This window comes from Myotis myotis, unplaced genomic scaffold (assembly GCF_014108235.1).
Source record: "Myotis myotis isolate mMyoMyo1 unplaced genomic scaffold, mMyoMyo1.p scaffold_m19_p_15, whole genome shotgun sequence".
Lineage (NCBI taxonomy): Eukaryota > Metazoa > Chordata > Mammalia > Chiroptera > Vespertilionidae > Myotis > Myotis myotis.
The window spans coordinates 42,827,910-42,841,490 of NW_023416319.1; the positions used below are offsets into that span (position 1 = coordinate 42,827,910).

Genomic DNA, 13,581 nt, shown 5'->3' on the forward strand with positions numbered 1-13,581 from the left:
CTCCAACTCAGTTTGGTTTGTTGCTCACAGAATAATAGAGGTATTTTTTTTTTCTTTGCTCCATTGGTGGAGATTTCCTAGAAGTTGCAGGATATCTTCCTTTTAATTTTTCCTCGACACTCTGACTTTACTTATGTCTCTCACCTTTGCTCTCCCTCCATCACCCAACTGCAACAGTAACTTGCTCCAGACTCACTTTGCTCGTGTCTAGGACAGTGGTCGGCAAACTGCGGCTCGTGAGCCACATGTGGCTCTTTAGCCCCTTGAGTGTGGCTCTTCCACAAAATACCACGTGTGGGCACGCACATACAGTGCGATTGAAACTTCGTGGCCCATGCACAGAAGTCAGTATTTGTGGAAGAGCCGGTATTTTGTGGAAGAGCCACACTCAAGGGGCCAAAGAGCCGCATGTGGCTCGTGAGCCACAGTTTGCCGACCACTAGTCGAGGAGATCCCACAATGCATCTGCTACCAGAACTATGATTCCCAGCATTCCTGGTGCTCCCTGCGCTCTTGGTTTTCGCTTCCGGTCCAGGGGCTGCGGAAACAAAAGGACTGGGAACTTCATCTGCCCCCAGGCCAGGCTGACAGGACCAGACACTCCAGTGGCATCCCCAGGACCCAAGCCACTCAGCGCCTGAGGCAGGGGAAGCAGGAATGCCCTCCGAGTTGCCAGGGCGATGCAGCGGGTGTCCCGCCCCACCCCCAGCCGCTCGGTATGTGAGTGCTGCCCACAGGCCAGCCACGGTGATGCAGAGGGTGTTCCCGCCTTGCCTCTGGCTACTCAGCGCCTGCACACGTAGGACTGGAGTGGCTGGAGGTTGTTCTGGGACCCTGGCCGCTCCGGGCCTATGCACGGGCCTACAGGCTCAGAGTGGCCTAGGTCCTAAGGACCCAGGCTGCTTGGTGCCAGCGCACGTGCAGGTGGCCACCCTGCCCCTGGCCGCTCAGCACCTGTGTATGCAAATTAACCCACCATCTTTGTTGGGTAAATTTGCATACTCACTCCTGATTGGCTGGTGGGTGTTGTGAAGGTACAGTCAAGTTGCCTCTTTCTCTTTCATTAGTGTAGATATATTTTTTAAAAATATATTTTATTGATTTTTTACAGAGAGGAAGGGATATAAAGAGTTAGAAACATCGATGAGAGAGAAACATCGATCAGCTGCTTCCTGCACACTCCCCACTGGGGATGTGCCCACAACCAAGGTACATGCCCTTGACTGGAATCGAACCTGGGACCACCCAGTCCCCAGGCTGACGCTCCATCTACTGAGCCAAACCAGTCAGGGCAGTGTAGATATTTTTTATATAATACACAAGTGAGTGGTTTCTATACTTTTTAAAACATTAAATAATTGCCCTAGCCGGTTTGGCATCAGCCTGCAGACTTAAGGGTCCCAGGTTCAATTCTGGTCAAGGGTACATGCCCAGGTTGCAAGCTCGATCCCCAGTAGGGGGCATGCAGGAGGCAGCCGGTCAATGATTCTCTCTCATCATTGATGTTTCTATCTCTCTCTTCCTCTTCCTTCTTCTCTGAAATAAATAAAAATATATTTTTTAAAAAAATAAACATGAAATAATTACAGAGAGTCAAGCATTTAATCATATTACCTAGATATACTTAAATATTTAGAACATTTTAATTTACTATTTATAAACCACAGTTTGTTAATCAAATTACTCCACTGTAGTAAAAATATTTATCAAAAATCAATTTTAACAAACTGGTCAAATAAGCATAATATTAAAGTTATAAAATGTGAATACTCCAGAGTAAGGATAACAGTACAAATATATGCACTTGAAGAGTTTACTTATTTATTTTTTAAATATGTTTTTATTGATTTCGGAGAGAAAGGGAGAGGGAGAAAGAGATAGAAACATCAATGATGAGAGAATCATATCACCATGCCTCACACTGGGGATTGAGCCCCCAACCCAGGCACTTGAAGAGTTTAAGTTCTATAAATTAATAAAATAACAGATATTAAAAAAGGAAAAGTCATCCTGGTCGTGTGGCTCAGCCAGCTAGAGCTTTGTCCCCTACACTAAAGGATTGTGGGCTCTATTCCCAGTGAGGGCACATACCTAGGTTGAGGGTTTGATCCCCAGTCGGGGACATACAGGAGACAACTGATCTATGTTTCTCTTTCACATTAATGTTTACCCCTCCCTTCCTCTTTCTAAAAATCAATTAAAACATATCCGTGGGCAAGGATTTAAAAAAAGGGGGAGGGGAATCAACATATACACTGTAAAGTATAATTTAATTTATACTGGGAAAGGAAAGCAAGTTCTCCTAATTAAAAAACAAACACATAAAAATTATTTTAGTGAACATCTGTTATTTTTGCCTATCCATCAATTCTCCCATCTCTGGGAAATAACACCTCAATTTTCCTTTAGCAATTACTAGTATATGCCTCCTACCCTTAATTCATGTGGTTTGAAACCGTATACCCCCTACAACCCACTCCAGGGTAGGAACAAGAGCCTATCCTGGCCACACAAGGCATTCTATCACTCTAGCTACAGAGATTGCCTCTAGGATGGGCAATGACCCAAGTCAAGCCAATGAGACTCCCTCCCATACACTAGAGAAAGGAAAGTTCTTTCTCTTCTGGGGTTTCTAAGGTTAGAGAAAGTAAGGCTAGTGCTATTAGTACCATCTTCCCCACAGAGTCTGACTTTACACTCTTTACTTTTCCACACTGATTCCCAAACATGCAAGGAACTAGTGGTTACCTGTGGCAGAGGAAAAGATAAATTAGGATTTTAACTTTCAATGTTATATTTTCTATAACTTCTATTTTCCAAAATAAACACCTATCTCTCTCTCTCTCTCTCTCTCTCTCTCTCTCTCTCTCTCTCTCTCTATATCTATATATATATATATATATATATATATATATATATATATTAACCAGGACACAGGTCAACAGGACAGGAGGAGGTTGTACGCAGGGGCGGGGCGGCAAGGGCCTCTGAGCACCTGCACTGGGGGAGGGCCTGATCAGCAGCGGCCCTGGCGGCTTCAAGGGCCGGAGACAGAGGCAGGGCTGGACAGGCAGCGGACAAGGCTGCTGCGGGCCCGGGGAGAGAGGCAGGGCTGGACCAGTGACTCGAGGGTGGGCAGTGCCGCGCAATTTCAAATCACACGCTGGGCTCCTAGTTACTTTTATAATAGGAAGTATGGAACATGGGAAATATGCCCATGTGTTTTCCTCTCATATATGCTCAGATATCAATATTTAATACCTTAAAAGCATTAACAATTTTCTCAAAATTTACCAAAGTGTGTAGAACATCTACTTTAAAAGAATTAACTTTTCCCCTTGGCACAAAAGCAAATTATTTTTATTCTGAGGGGGGGAAAAAGTGGTGAGTAAACTTTTTAAAAACTGTTTCTCTTTTTAAAAGGAATATATTAAACAACTCTATATGGGGAAGAAATGGCTAATGTTCAGCAAGTGCTATAGCCATTGTAAAAATTGCTCAAAAGGTAAAACTAAAGAAACTAGAAGAAACCATAGACGGCAAAATCTCAGACATCTCTCAAAGCAATATGTTTGCCAATACATCTCCTAGGGCAAGGGAAACAGAGGAAAAAATAAACAAATGGGACTACATCAAAATAAAAAGCTTCTGCACAGCAAAAGAAACCATCCATCTAATAAGGGGTTAATATCCAAAATATATAAGGAACTCATACAACTTAACAAAAGGAAGGCAATCCAATTAAAAATAGGCAAAGGACCTAAATAGACATTTCTCAAAAGGACACATACAGATGGTCAAGAGACATATGAAAAAATGCTCAAAATCACTAATCATCTGAGAGATGCAAATCTCTCTGTCAGAATGGCTACCATCAACAAATCAGCACATGAAAGTGCTGGTGAGGATGTGGAAAAAGGGGACCCTAGTACACTGCCAGTAGGAATGAAGATTGGTGCAGCCACTATGGAAAACACTATGGAGTTTCCTCAAAAAATTGAATATAGCCCCTGGCCGGTTTGGCTCAGTGGATAGAGCGCAGGCCTGGGGACTCAGGGGTTCCCAGGTTCGATTCCGGTCAAGGGCATGTACCTTGGTTGTGGGCACATCCCCAGTAGGGGGTGTGCAGGAGGCAGCTGATCGATGTTTCTCCCTCATCGATGCAGAACTTTATCCCTCCCCCTTCCTCTCTGTAAAAAATCAATAAAATATATTTTTTAAAAAAATTGAATATGGAACTGCCATTTGACCTAGTGAGCCCACTTTGAGCTCAAACACCAATCAGAAACCTGAAACACCAATCAGAAAAAAAATATATGCACTCCTATGTTCATAGCAGCATTATTTACAATAGCTAAGATCTGGAAACAGCCCAAGTGCCCATCAGTAGATGAGTGGATAAAAAAGCGGTGGTACACCCTGACTGGTTTAGCTCAGAGGATAGAGCGTCGGCCTGCGGACTGAGGGGTCCCAGGTTCAGTTCCAGTCAAGGGCATGTGCCTTGGTTGCGGGCACATCCCCAGTGGGGGATGTGCAGGAGGCAGCTGATCGATGTTTCTCTCTCATCGATGTTTCTGACTCTCTGTCTCTCTCCTTCCTCTCTGTAAGAAATCAATAAAATATATTTTTTAAAAAAAGAGCGGTGGTACATTTACACCATGGAATACTAAGCAGCAGTAAAAAAGAAGGGTCTCTTACCCTTTGACACAGCATGGAGGGACCTGGAGAATATTATGCTAAGTGAAATAAGCCAGTCAGAGAAAGACAAGTATCACATGATCTCACTCAGATGTGGAATCTAATGAACAAAATAAACTGATGAACAAAATACATCCAGAGACATAGAAGCATGAATAGACTGATGAATCTCAGAGGGAAGGCAGGCGGAAGTGAGTAGAGATTAACCAAAGAACTGATAGCATATATGCATAACCCATGGACACAGACAATAGTGTGGTGAAGGCCTGGGGGGTGGGGGACGGGTGTAGGGTGGGGGGGTGGGGTTCAATGGGGGAAGGGGAGGCATCTATAATACTTGCAACAATAAAGATAATTTTATAAGGAGAGGTAAAACTAAAGATTAAAAGTGGCCACATTAGTTTTAATAACTATCAATTATTTTAGTCCCATAATGTTAAATAATATAAGGTCTGGAGGGTCAATTAAATCTTTCTGTTATAATTATTTTGCATAATATTGCATTATGGGAGACATTACATACTATTGTTTAATTCTTAAATACTATAGGAAAGTTGGTGTCAACAGAACCCCTTGAGAATGTAAAAAGTCTACTTACTAAATATAGTAAATATTCTATAGATTATAAAGACAGCAATACACACTGTTGTCCTCTTGCTAATTAGTTTTTATTAATAACTAATTATTTCTCTTTCTCCCAAGGCATACAACCCACTCCTGAACCTATGCTTATTGCCAGAATTACTCTGTGTTTTATAATCCTCAGTAATTAAGGACACTTAGAAGGTGTTGATGACACTTTCTTGCCATAATTAGGTAGCCAGAGTGATGTTCGTAAGTGGAAGAGGAAATCAGGGACCTAAGAAGGGTGACACTAGAGAGCAGCTGGAGGCCAGAGCCACCTTCCCTCACACAAGAGGTAGAAGGTTCCACAAAGTTCCTGAGATAAGGTGGTAACAAACAAGCTCACTACCTTGTCCAACACCAGAAAGACAGCAGGTTGGTCATCCCGGCCAACATCTATGTTTTAAGATGCTGACATTTCACTAACTTGCCATATGGTTTCCATGAAACCTAGAGTCTCCTACTGCTGTCAACTCAAAACCGCTTCACTTGACCCGCAAACTCCTTTCTTCCACTAAGATCGCTTCGCTTGCACACATGGCCCAAAGGGATGCTTTCACATAGACAAAGGTAACCCAAGAACCCACCCAAAAACACTGTGATAGACACCCCTATTTATAACATAATAGTAAGAAAATGGGTCTTTCCAGGGAGAATAAAACAGCTTACTCTAGTCCCTGAGCTATGAAATGGTTATTCTACTAATGGTTATTCTACTAATATTTCTAATGCCTACAATATATTTTAGGCACCTGAAAGAGAATATTTTAGGCACAAACACTAAGATCACAGAGACAGCAACTTAACGTTTTTAACTCTTCTGCCAGCGCTCCCACAGAGTCCACGCCACCTGGCTCACCCGCGCAGCCCCGCGTGGTGGGTGCGGGCAGGGCGGAGAGGGCGAGAGCGGGAAGGCACTGGAAACATAAACACTGAACCGTCCCCGAAGCCTGCGCTTTGTTTTGCTCCTTCGGGTCCCCATTGACTTTCCACTTGTTTCATTTCAAAGGCTGATCCTTCTCCCCATCGCAGATCTAACTGTAAACTCCCCCACCCTCTTCCAACCACACCCACAAATGCCCGAGAAACCTATCGAGTCTGCCTGTGTCTCCAGGCGCCCGCGGGGAGACGGACGCCGGCGCCCAAGTGAACCCGGCGGCACCCGGAGAACTTCTCCCGGGACAGAGGGAGGGGCGGGTGAAGTCAAGAAAAGCGGCCGACGCGCAGCAGGAGAGACGAAGGACTCCTCTCCAGCCCCCGAACGAACCGGCGCCTCGGGGAGAGACAGCGACCCCCGCCCGATCTGAGAAGCCGCCTGAGCCCAGAGCCGACAAACGGCCGGCCCCGGAGACCAGGTCCCTAAAGCCGTCTTGCACCCTCTTCCATTTTGCCTGCATAAAGAATGTCTGTCTCCTCACCCGCTTCAGAGTTCAGTACTCACCCGTCCCCGCTGAAGCGCCAGTTGCTTCTGCGTCAAGTCCTCCCACCTCAGAAAACCATAGAGACGAAGAGACAGCCGAGACCAGCCTCCACCACCGCCCACCTCCAGGTGACTCCTCTAGCCGCTGGGCCTGTCGGGATAGTGGCGAAATGCGTGTGGGCGGGGCACGGAGGAAAGGGGTGGGGAGGCGGGGGACTCGGAAACAAGCCGCCTCGGCCTGCCTCGGCCCCGCCCCGCCCTCAGGCCCCGCCCCGCCTCGGCCCCGCCCCCGCTCTCAGGCCCCGCCCCTGGCCCGGCCCCGGCCCCGCCCCCCTCAGTATTTAGGCGGGAAGGACACACACACACACACACACACACACTCACACTCACACTCACACATTCACACACAGTCTCACACACACACACAGAGTTCATAGAAATCTATGAGTTGTACTGTGCCCTCTGTCACCTCGTCGGTACCGTTTGACTAAGGGAAAAGGAGTCCGTGAAAAGAAAACTGACCACAGTCAGTTGAGAATTGTTCCTTTTGAACTGCATTTAGGTTTTAGGCTTCTGGTAAAAATGCCCTCATTTCCTGACCTTGAAACTTTTTTCAGTTTAGAAACTTCATCATTTCCTCTACTGTATGGTTCTTGCAAGTGTTCTCTTTGCAAACTAATGTATTGGAGCGCTTATTCCCTGCCCACCACCCAGGCATGTGTCCCGGCTGGGAATCGAACTGTGACCTCCCGGCTCACAGGTCGACGCTCAACCACTGAGCCATGCTGGCCAGGCCCTAAGCTGCTAATATGTTTTTCTCTGTTGTTGCTATGAGAAGTGAGGATGGAGAGGGATCCTCTGGCTATGGAAACAGAACCAAAATATTTTTATTATGATAGGAGAGAACTTGCAAATTAAGGAATCCTGAAGAATTTCTTTAGCAGAGCTGCAGAAAAGGCTACAAGATTGGAAAAAAGAGAAGGCAACAGAACTATAATTGAGTTAAATTGTGAAGTAAGCAAAACAACTATTTTCTCCATTTCTTCTCAGAGGACCGTCCCTCCCCAATAATCGAACAAATCATTGTGTTCACTGTGCTAGCCCTTTACATCCAACTCAGTGTTTGCTTACAACTACCCTATGAATGGAGACTGTTTTTACTTAATTGCGGTGGGGAAGCAGGCTCAGACCCCAATAGTGCGTAAATGCTGCATGTGGCTGGGACACAGACCTGGTCCGTACCCTTAAGCAGTATTCTTTGATCTGTTGTCCTCGGGATCTACCTGCCTCAGGAGTTAAAAATCTTTCCTGACTTGCTTCTTAGCTATCAAAATGTACCTATTCTATATGTCTTTCCATTTAGAGCCTGTTCTCTATTAAATGAGAAATCGGTTAAAGAAATCCTTCCCCACTTAGTAGGCACTTGGCATGGTATCCTTCCCAGGCAGCATGCTCACTACCTGAGGATGGGAATTTCAGATGGTGTCCTAGATGACTGTGGAACACTTTGGAGACTCGTGGAACCTGAAGTAGTAGTTGAGTCAACTGTTCCTCAGAACAAGGGAAAAAGAAATGATCAATACATAAGTTTTGAAAAAAATCAATTTTTAAGAATTGGTGCAATTCAATCCTGATTTTAGGCAATATTTGTCTATATAAAACTAAAAAACCATTTGAGCAAATTATTAAATAATATGTAAACACGTAAATCTGTGGTTCTCATACTTTTTGGTCTCAGTAGCCCTTTAAAAATTATTGAGGCCCTGGATGGTTTGCTCGGTGGTTAGAGCATCAGCTCACAGACCGAAGGGTCGTGAGTTTAATTCCCAGTCAAGGGCACATACCTTGGTTGCAGGTTCGATCCCCAGCTCCGGTCAAGGCATGTGGGGGAGACAACCAATCGATGTGTCTCTCATGTTTCTCTCCCTCCCAACCCCCTTCACTTCCACTCTGTCTGAAAATCAATGGAAAAATATCCTTAGATGAGGGTTAAAAAAAATTATTGAGGACTACTCCAAACAACTTTTGTTTATGTGTGCTAAACATGTAAATACTCATTATATTAGAAATTACAACATTTTTTAATTCAATACAATTTTATTTAGTCATTTGAAAATAATAAATACAAATAACATATTTTTATGAATAATAACTATATTTAAAAATAGAAGAACAGCATGGTTTTACATTCTTATAAATTTCTTTAATGTCTATTCATAGAAAACAGCTGATTCTTACATCTTTTCTTCTTAGTTTGTTTCAATATCACACATCAGGTAGCCTTGGAAAACTCCACTCTACACGCAAAGAATGGGAGTGATAAAGGCAAATAACAGCTTATTCTTAGTAGGAAAAAAGTCTTGACCTATGGATCACTGGAAAGTGTTTCAGGAACCCCCAGGAGTTCTTAGACCAGTGGTCGGCAAACCGCGGCTCGTGAGCCACATGCGGCTCTTTGGCCCCTTGAGTGTGGCTCTTCCACAAAATACCAAGTGCAGGCGCACACGTACAGTGCGATTGAAACTTCGTGGCCCATGCGCAGAAGTCAGTTTCTGGCCTGGGCGGGTCTATTTTGAAGAAGTGGCGTTAGAAGAAGTGGGGGTACATTCGCTGAGGTCAACCCCTCAGATTGAGGGCGTTTTTAGCAAAGGCCAGCTTAGGAGTACCCTACTTAAGTTAATAACAGTGTACCTACCTATATAGTTTAAGTTTTAAAAAATTGGGCTCTCAAAAGAAATTTCAGTCGTTGTACTGTTGATATTTGGCTCTGTTGACTAATGAGTTTGCCGACCACTGCCTTAGACCACACGTTAAGAACCACTGCCTTAAACCATACAAACGTTACCTACTATGGGATTCTTTGTCTAACCATTTTGGCATCAAGTAGAGCATTTAGTAGAAAGTGGAACAAGACAGAGACAATTTACAGACTAGACCAATCTTATAAATATGAGTGAGTATTTTTTATTTTTCAGGAGCATAGAGTAAGTTAGCAGAATTCAGGGTCATAACTGAACACATCTACATTCTGCATTAGAAATCAGTCCACCGATTCAATTATGTTTGTCTTTCAGGCTGCTGTACAAGGTGGGTCCTGTCACATGAATATATAATAACACTAAAGTGGGTTTATATCCCCTGTAAAATATTAAAACTCCAAATTAAATTTGAAGTAAAAATTCTTTTCATAAGTATGAATGTATTCAGTGCTCACTATATGCAAGGCTCATAATAGGTGCTGGGCTTATAAAAATTTATAAGCACAGTTCCTGCCCTTGAGCAACTTATATATGTAAAGAGACTTACACTCTGGTATAAATGTATTTTTTGCCATGTTCAATAATTCCCAAATTAGTTTGATGCTCCAATGTCTCAGAATTACCTGGGGAGATGGAAAAAATAAAGATCTCTGGACCATGAGATATGCTGTTTAAGTGGACCAGGGTGGTGCTCAGACATTTGGATATTTAAAAGTGATCCAGGTGATTCCCATGTAATGATAGGTTTGGGGATGAATACTAACCACATGGAACAAAGAAATGGATTTGGTCTTTGCTCATAGTACTATCACACATAAAACATGATTTCTTGCCGAGGCCGGTTTGGCTCAGTGGATAGAGCGTCGGCCTGCGGACTGAAGGGTCCCAGGTTCGATTCCGGTCAAGGGCATGTACCTGGGTTGCGGGCATATCCCCAGTGGGGGATGTGCAGGAGGCAGCTGATCGATGTTTCTCTCTCATCGATGTTTCTAACTCTCTATCTCTCTCCCTTCCTCTCTGTGAAAAATCAATAAAATATATTTAAAAACAAAACAAAACATGATTTCTTTATTTCATCTTGAGTATTTCAAAGATATATCATTGTTGGAAAATCTGTGTTATCAGGAGAAAGAGTACATAGTTAATTTCATTGAGCTAAAATAGAAACTGGTGTTTGTATTTCAAACATTTTATAGTTCATCTGCCTTTATCACATTAAAAAAAAATAATGCAAGATGTTACCACAGCAGTTTCTAATACACTACACTATTGGAAAAAGCAAAACATCTTTTTCAACAAGCATTGACTGCAAGAGTGTTATTTTATAGAGCTTTGATTCAATTTCTTTAAAATGATTTCAATGAGATGCTCTGTGTTTCATTACACTTATCTTCAGGGTTCCACAGATTATGTTATAGTATTTCAAAACCTATGGAGTCTTCCATTACAAATTTCTTTGGAGGATATGTTATATGATGAGTAGCAACCTAGAGACTTATGATCCAGTGATATTGCAGAGGGTGTTCTTTGTTAATAATTGTAGCCTTATTTTTTTAAAATATATTTTTATTTATTTCAGTGAGGAAGGGAGAGGGAGAGAGAGATAGAAATGTCAATGATGAGAGAATCATTGATCAGCTGCCTCCTGGATGCCCCACACTGGGGATCGAGCCTGCAACCCGGACATGTACCCTGACCAGGAATCAAACTGTGACCTCCTGGTTCATAGGTTGATGCTCAACCACTGAGCCATGCCAGCTGGGCAATTGTAGCCATTCTTAATTATATTCAAGTAAATAAGAAAAAAAAGCTTAAAATTTCCTTCTTTCTTACCATAAGGGGATAAACGGAAATAGCTAAATCAGCCATAAATATGATGATTTTTAAAAATTTGTGTATATTTCTCTTGATTTTTGTACTGAAAGCACCTTCAAAATTAAAGATTCCCTGCCCAGATCTTGGATGCATGGAACAGACTGAGTTTCAGAGGGAAGGGGGGAGAGAGGTGGTGGGAAGAGGTTAACCAAGGAACTTACATGCATAACCAACGGACACAGACAATAATGCAGTGAAGGCCTGGGGAGTGGGAAGAGTGCAGGGTGGAGGGGGTCAATAGTGGTTTTGAAAAAAGAAGACATCTGTAATACTTTCAGCAATAAAGACAAATTAAAAAAACAAAAAAGACTCCCTGCCCAGATCTTGATTTCTTAATACTTTTCCCCATGAAAGGAATCTGAGATTATTGGAGAAACAGCTGATTTCAAGACTAGGGTAGGAAGATACAAGATGACCTAACATCACTTGAATCTAATCATGAAGAAATATCAACCAAACCCACATTGAGAACATTCTATTATGCTGGAAACCAAGATCAACAGTAATGAATATAAATGCGAGAAGTCCACCAGAAGGCTGAGTTTGGGCTTTGATATTCACAGGGTGAATTTACATTTTATTACCTACTGCTGACTCAGTGGCTAAAGCAAACTCCCCCAAAACCTGATAATCTTACTGTTTACTAAACATTACCATTGGTATGTCTGTTTGCATTCTTAAAAGGCAATTGTGTATTCTAGTAAATAAAAGCAATACTTTAAGCAATAAAACAAAATTTAAAAAGAAAGAAAGAAAGAAAGCAGACTGGAACGGAGACTCAGTGGAACTTGACTACTGCAGTTGAGTCTTCCCCTGGCTTTCCCCCATAATTTCAAAATTAATATTTCTTGTCTTGTGTGTCAATTTGTGCGTCAGCTCTTTCTCCAAGCCTTTGAACCCGAAAGCCACACTGGCTGTGGCCTTTCACACTATTAACTATCATGAAAGACCCAAAAAAAGGGGGGGGGGGGCTGAGGAAGTTCACTATTAAAAGGGACTAAAAAGACTTGAAAAATACAGTTGATACATGATTATAAACTGGAACTTGTATGGGAGAGGGGGATGCTGTAAGAGATTTGTTGGAACAATTGACAAAATTAGAATATGGACCATAGATTAGATAAAATAGCCCCCACATTTAATAATTGTGTGATGATTATATAAAGGAATATTTTTTCCCTGGTTGGGTAGATCAGTTGGTTAGAGCCTTGTCCCATATGCCAAGGTTGTGGGTTTGACTGGTCAGGGCACATACAAGAATCAACCAGCGAGTGTATAAATAAGTGGAACAACAAATTGATATATATCTCTCTCTCCTTCTTCTTCTTCTTCTTTTTCTTATTCTTCTTCTTCTTTTTCTTTTTCTTCTCTCTCTCTCTCTCTCTCTCTCTCTCTCTCTCTAAAAATCAATAAATAGAAAAAGAGAGAAGTTTAGGGAACATTCTACCCAGAGAATGATGAGATAAAAAATAAAAAAATAAAGGGCCCCAGTGAGGTTGAAACGGCCTAGGTGAGCCTGAGACGGCCCGGTGAGGTTGGGACAGATAATGGGGACCAGTATAGACTGATGAACAGGGGTAGATGCAGAGGCAGAGCAACATTGAACAGACTGTCAAACTACAGTGGGAAGCCTAGGGAGGGTTGGGGGGGGGGGGATTAAGAGATCAACCAAAGGACTTATATTCATGCATATAAGATTAACCAATGGACACAAGACACCGGGGGTGGGGGTGGGGGTGGGGGGGTAGGGGCTGGGGAAATGTCAAGGAGGGGGAAAAAGGAGACATATGTAATACTCTTTGTAATACTTTAAGAAATAAAAATTATTTAAAAAAATAAATAAAGGGATATCTTTTTATCAGTACATATACCCTAATGTATGAAGAGGTAAAGGGACATGATGAATGCAATCAATTCTCAAATGATTCAGAAAAACAAATCAAAATATCGAGAGAGAAAGAGCATGATTAAGCAATTTTTAGCAGCAAAATGCTAAAAATTGGTGAACTTGAATAAATGATATTCAGGAGTTCTCTATCCTTATCTTGCAATACTTCTATAATTTAAAATTGTGTGTGTTCATTTTAAGTTAAGGGCTCTCCAATTTCTCTCTCTCAGACTTCATTCCAAATTGGGCTAAAACATTCATTAGGAACCTTTTAATATATTTTATTTCCACTATTATTATTAGTCAGGTCTTAGTTA

At 42.4% G+C, this 13,581-nt stretch overlaps 1 protein-coding gene across 11 annotated transcripts in view; it reads right to left on the reverse strand.

Annotated features, from left to right (window-relative positions):
* The window catches only part of MICU1 (mitochondrial calcium uptake 1), a 181,769-nt gene extending 174,856 nt beyond the window's left edge, over positions 1–6,913 (reverse strand). For 8 of the 11 annotated variants that reach the window (XR_004972226.1, XR_004972225.1, XM_036337031.1 and 5 more), the window contains exon 1: positions 6,764–6,913. The gene's annotated coding sequence lies outside the window, so the exon portion shown is untranslated. The remainder of the gene's footprint in view (positions 1–6,763) is intronic. The other 3 variants (XM_036337037.1, XM_036337036.1, XM_036337035.1) reach the window with 1 other exon arrangement.
* Positions 6,914–13,581: the final 6,668 nt, after the last annotated feature.